Source organism: Phalacrocorax carbo, chromosome 3 (genome assembly GCF_963921805.1).
Source record: "Phalacrocorax carbo chromosome 3, bPhaCar2.1, whole genome shotgun sequence".
Lineage (NCBI taxonomy): Eukaryota > Metazoa > Chordata > Aves > Suliformes > Phalacrocoracidae > Phalacrocorax > Phalacrocorax carbo.
Genome location: NC_087515.1, coordinates 77,414,489 through 77,420,395, shown reverse-complemented (window position 1 = coordinate 77,420,395; position 5,907 = coordinate 77,414,489).

Sequence of the window (5,907 nt, the reverse complement as noted above, 5' to 3'; positions counted from 1 at the left end):
CTGAAAGCCAAGAAGTGCTGGCGCTGATGGCGTGGTGGGGTTTGAAGAGCCCCGGTAAGCCACGCCGGACGCTTTGTCGGCACAGTGCCAGGCTCCACAGCAGCGGTCCCTGGTGCGCCTGCTGGACACAGCTGCACGTCGCAGCCAGAACTGCTTTCCTGACCCTCCGCTCTGCACACTTCCCTGCCAAGAAACTCTTCCTGATCTTTAGCCTATATTTTCTTTTTGTAACCCTAGGAGGAGTCTGACTTGGCTGCAACTTGTGCACGGGTCTTCATCCTCCAGGCATCCATGGGCTGCCACCACACGTTGCCTTAACACTTGATTGGCCAGCCAGTGCACACAGGGGTGTCCAAATCAACCCCGAGGCCATCGCTCGGGCAACGACGCTGCTTCTCCTTCCTGCGCCCTTCCCATGGCATGGGGCTGGAGGAGAGAGACTCATGCCCTGGCAGTCCTCCCCCAGGTGGGCCCACTGCCCTGCCAGCCCTTCTTTGTAGTTGCACGGTGAAGCTATGACCCAAGCACTTGTTTTGTCTTGTCAGGGAATGACTGCCCGCATTTCTGGAGGGAAAATTCAAGCAGCTGAGAGCAACACATGCCCCCAAGCCAAGCACTAAATGCGATTGTATCGATGGCAGTGCAGTGACGTCCCACAGCCCGAGCTTGCCTTCCTCCTGGAGAAAACCCACACCAGCCCTGTTGTCCTGCCGATGGCCCTGACCCTCTCCTTCCCTCCCTCCTTTCCTCCTCTGCCAAGGCACGGGCCAGCAGGATGCCAAGCCTCTCTTGGGATGTCCCAGGGTTGTCCTTTGCTGCCCTCACCCTGCTCAGGCAAGCCCTGCTCTGCCAGCAGGTACCACCCACACCCAGACACGACGGGCAGTTGATGCTTGTGGCCAGAGAGGCTGCATTACAACTGTGGCCATTTGAGTCAGCTCAAGGTTTAATCCCTCTGGTCTGGACCCAAGCGTGGCAGCTCTACTGCACGGCTATTTTGCACCATAAACACCCCGAGAGCTGGCATTTTCAGCAGGGCTGTGTGAGCCCCGAGTTGTGCCAAAGCTGGCTCTGGCGGTTGCCCTGCTCGATGGCCTCCTGCTGGGACCAGTGATGGCCATGCTGCAGCCTGTATGCCGCAGTGAGGGAGGGAGGCGAGGGGCCCAAGGCCACACTGGAGCCAAAATCAGGACATTGGTGACTGTAGGCAGGAGGGAGCAGGGAGGAAGAGCTGCTCTGAGGAGTGCCTGGCCTTCTTGGGGCTTATGCCAGGAAGACTTGCATGGTACTTGTAGTGTGTTGACCAGCTCCCCAGGGAGTGCAGGCAGCCATGGCTGGGCATGGGGTTTTGGTGGGCAGTCTCTCCCACGTATCTGTGGGGTTTATTTCTAAAGGCTTCTGTGGTGCAGCCATCAACTACCTCTCCCTTCACGCAGTGGAGCAGCCGCCCTCGCCAGCAATGATAATGGCCAGTCATACCCTGAACACCAGGCTGCAACATCCAGCAAACAACAGTGGCCACCTGCCTCCCCTGTAGACAGCTGCCAGCTATGACCCACACCAGCCTGCCCCAGCAGAGCTTGGCCAGGGTCCCTGGCTGGTGGGGTGCCTGAGGGCCGGCACGCATTTGAAGCAGCCAGGATGTGGCTGCATAGAGAAGACACAAAGCCTCAAGCTGTTCTTTTTTATGCAGAATCATACACAAAACCACAGAATGGTTCAGGCTGGAAGGGACCTCTGGAGGTCAACTGGTCCACCCTGCCCTGCTCAAGCAGGAACACCTAGAGATGCTTACGAAGGACCATGATCAGGGATTTTTAATATCTCCAAGGATGGAGATTCCAGAAGGTCTCTGGGCAACCTGCACCAGTGCTTCATCATCCTTACAGTAAAAAAGTGTTTCCTCATGTGCTGGGGGAACCTCCTGTGTTTCAGTTTGTGCCCATTGCTTCTGGTCCTGGCATTGGCACCACTGAGAAGAGCCTGGCTCCATCCTCCTGTCAGGTATTTATATGCATTGATATGATCCCCCTGAGCGTTCTCTTCTCCAGGCTGAACAGTCCCAGCTCTCTCAGCCTTTCCTCATACAGTAGATGCTCCAGCCCTTTACCATCCATGTGGCCCTTTGCTGGGCTCTTTCCAGTAGGTCCATATATATTTTAGTTGGCCACCTAGAAATGCCCCTGAGAATTAATGCTATCTTATTCAGCATTCAGTCTTCTGGGGTCATTTCCATCCTGACCACTTGTACATATCTTCATCTGAAGTGGCATTTATGGCCCAAAGAAAGGAGCACAAGGCAGCCTGGCTCCTAAGGACACAAAGCGTGGAGAATACATTGTGAAATCTGGCCCTTGTGTGAGCACTTCCAGGTCCAGAAATCACACATACAGACCTAATGGTGTCTGCAGCTGTGGCCAAAGGACCAGTCTCTGTCCCCTCTTTAATTTATTTGTCAAACCCCAGAAACCAGCAGGTACTTGGAGCAGTTCCTCTCACTTGAGCTTTATGCTCTTTCTTAGCAGCCTGAGAAAGAGAAAAAAAAAAAAATATGCTTGAAAGACACTCTCTACTGTGTTAAAAGCACTGTCTGCTGAGTGGGTTTCAAAGCAAAGATGAAGTCCAGCCCAAACCTAAGTACCATCCCACAAAGTTGCAGAAACTGCTGTCAGTTAACTCATTTTTGGATTAGGAAATTTAGATAACAGATATCCAAGTTTATTTCAGCATTTCAAAAGGCTCCCGTTCCCCAAACTGGGGCCATCCTAATCACTTTCTGAAGGCCTGTTTTATATTCCTGAAGTCTTCCTACTGACTTCATTGAAAGCCGGATCAAACTCTGAACTCTTTAAAGTTAGTGTCTCATCTGTACTTTATTTACAAGCAGAATGTGATGTGTCATATTGGGTCTGTCATAGAAAGTACAGATCAATATTCAAGTCCAGGATGAGTGTTTTCATTGGTAATGCAACTAACATGGAGCTTTTTTATAAAAAGTGGTTCCTAGTCCTTCAGGAGTTGTAATATTTCTTTTTTGATTAGAAAGATAATGTCAATATTGAGTGCCCCTTCTTCTATTTCCTACAGCATCTATATATTCAGAGAACTAAATCATAAATGTATTTGCTTCCAAGTGATTAACGGTTCAAATAAAGCACTGTCACGTTGCTCCACTTTTAACATTGGTGCTGTGAATTAACCTGGAGATATTGCAATGAGCATTTAATCCCATGCCTCGGTGTAATGCACACGACACTCTCGCTCTGGTTCTCTGCATTCGGCTCGCCCCTCGCTGCTTTTGCACTGAGAAACTGGGGCTTTCTTCTGTGTCTTGCTGTTTAGATTGCTAGGCACATGCCTACAAAAATATTTTCCGCTTATTTTTTTTAAGGCTCGCCCTTCGGCATTTTTCAGTCACACCCTGGAGAGACACCTGAAAGGAAAGAAAACAGTACCTGGATGCTAGCTTGTGCAATGCTTCTAATTAAACCTTGCATAATGACAAAAACCCTCCTGCCATTTGTTAAGATTTTCCCTACAGCATTATGCATTCTCTTAATTAAGAGCAGAAGCTAAGTAATACCTATTTTATTCCCCCTTGCTTCCAATTAGTCATCCATTGATCATTACCCACTCAACATTTGACAATTAACAGAGCCCCCACTCTCCGCAGGACAGGGATGTGTAGTTCTTCAGAAATGACAGCTCTCGAATAACATGAGGATTGCTGCGTGGGCAAGTAATGGGGCGAGAGGTAGGGGGAAGGGGAGGAGAAGGCCACCCAAGTGGAACAAAAGACGTGTAACATATGCAAATGTTCACTGTGTGGTATGTGTTTTATACGCTGGATGTATGTGAGGTCATATACAAAGCTCAGCTGGCAGCTGTGCTGCTTTTGGGACGCATGGGAATTTGAGGGAACACTTGAGCTCTCGTATGATCAAACATACCTAGTCCTCTGTCTTTAAGGTGCAGAGTGGTTCCTGATTTGGCTCTTTGCCACTGCTTTTTTAGAGAGCAGGAGTTAGCATCTGCTTCTCCGCCATCACCAGGGCTGGGGTCTGTGGGCTACGTCAAATCAGCCCCCGCCAAGTCACCCCAAGACCCATTTGCAGCTACACACAGTCACGCCCAAGCTGCTGCCGATGGCCAGGAGCACGGCAGCTCCGGGAGGCAAAGGGGCCTCCAGGGAAGCCGCAGGCCCCTTCCGCATCGCTGCTCCCCTCCGGGAGCCTGGCCCAGTGGCAGGGGTAGCCCCAGCCCCATGCAGTGCCAGGAGAGCGTGCTGGGACCACCACTCCCCTCTCTCAACACCAGGGACCCTTTCTGTACAAGCAGCAACTGCTAGCTGGGGAAATCCAGCAGCGTAGCAGGGCTGGAAGGCAGCCCAGAGCCAGAACTGTGGTGGTGAATGAAGTGTAGGGGATGACAGGGCTTTTGGGCAGGCCTCCAGCATGAGGGTGAGCCCCAGGGTCAGCAAGTAAAGCCACAACATGGTCAGAAAGCTTCCCTGCATCCTTTTTTTTTTTTTCCCCCAGATGAAAATCTTCCATTACAGGGCTCAGGGATTTTGTCTGAAGCTGTGACAATAAGTAGCTGAGCAAACTTCACAAGACTCTTGGTGCAGGGGCTCGGCAACAAATGCTGATGCACAAAAAAGCAAAATGGAGCCCTTGGCAAGCTCTAGCCCAGCCTTAGAGGAAGAAGATAATCTAGTTTCTTTGCCCTTTGCCCTTTTAGCTATTCACATCACCTAATACCAAGTTATTGCCAGTTATTGTTCGGCTCATTAGCTGAACAATCAGACTCCCGCCTGGCCTGGTCAGGCAGATGCAACACTTGCCTTTCAGGCACACCAGCCCTGTGATTTTTTTGCCCATCTTGAATATATACTATTTACGCAACCCATAACAGGGAATATATTTACACTTGGTAACAGAAACTGCAGTTGAGGCTCATCAGCCTACTCTAAAGTGATCACCTAAATCCCTGGCCACAGCGAAACTCAGGCGCTGCGAGCACAGCTGGTGCTGTGACCTTTGGATCTCCCTCTACACGACATGATGCACCCTTGTCCCCTTTTGGCCCTCCTGAATACTGACACCACAGGCCCCAAACTGCGGCCAAGCCTTTGGGAGAAATGTTTTCCCTCCCTGAGTTTGAAATCTCAGGTTTGCAGGTTGAAATCTGCAGGTTGCTCTGAGACCCACAGCATCACCGGGCTGCAGCAGCAGCCCTTGCTGTTACCACCCTTTCCTGGCCTGGGAATAGGGATTATAACCAATCAAGCAGTGGGAGTCAGGAAAAAATAAAAAAAAAAGGAAAGGAAAAAAAAAAAAAGAGAAGCTCCTTTGTTGTTAACACCATTCTGTCCTCTAATCTACTCACGTACTGGTCTTACACTTTTGTTAAGCATTCAGCCGCAAGGGAGGAATACAAGGAGGTGGATTGATGTTTGTGTAGGTATAGATGTTTTTGTGTGCGAATTGCACTTTGAGATATAGATACATATACACTCACACATAAGAACACTGGCTGTATTAAAAGTCAACAGAAAATACCTCACAGACTTAAGTGAAGCCAGCATTTCCCCTCTAACATGCAAAAAGTATCTCTGTAACCTGGTTTTACCTGTCAGAAGTTCTCCTGACAAATTCAGAAGCCCTGGGAAGGAGAGACTGACACCCTACGCCAGCGGCATCCTGGCAAGGGGCCTCTTTCTCTTTTCTGCTGAAAGGACACGAGTTCTGTTTTGGTCTGTGCAGGAAAATCTGAAATTGAAGTGCCTCCTTCTTCAGTTAAGATGGCAGGGAATGCTGGCCCGATTGACAGGAGCCCCTTCAGTGATAAAATTTCCCTGTGTATGAGTCACAGGAAATTATTATCACTGCTTACTGAGACTGCAGA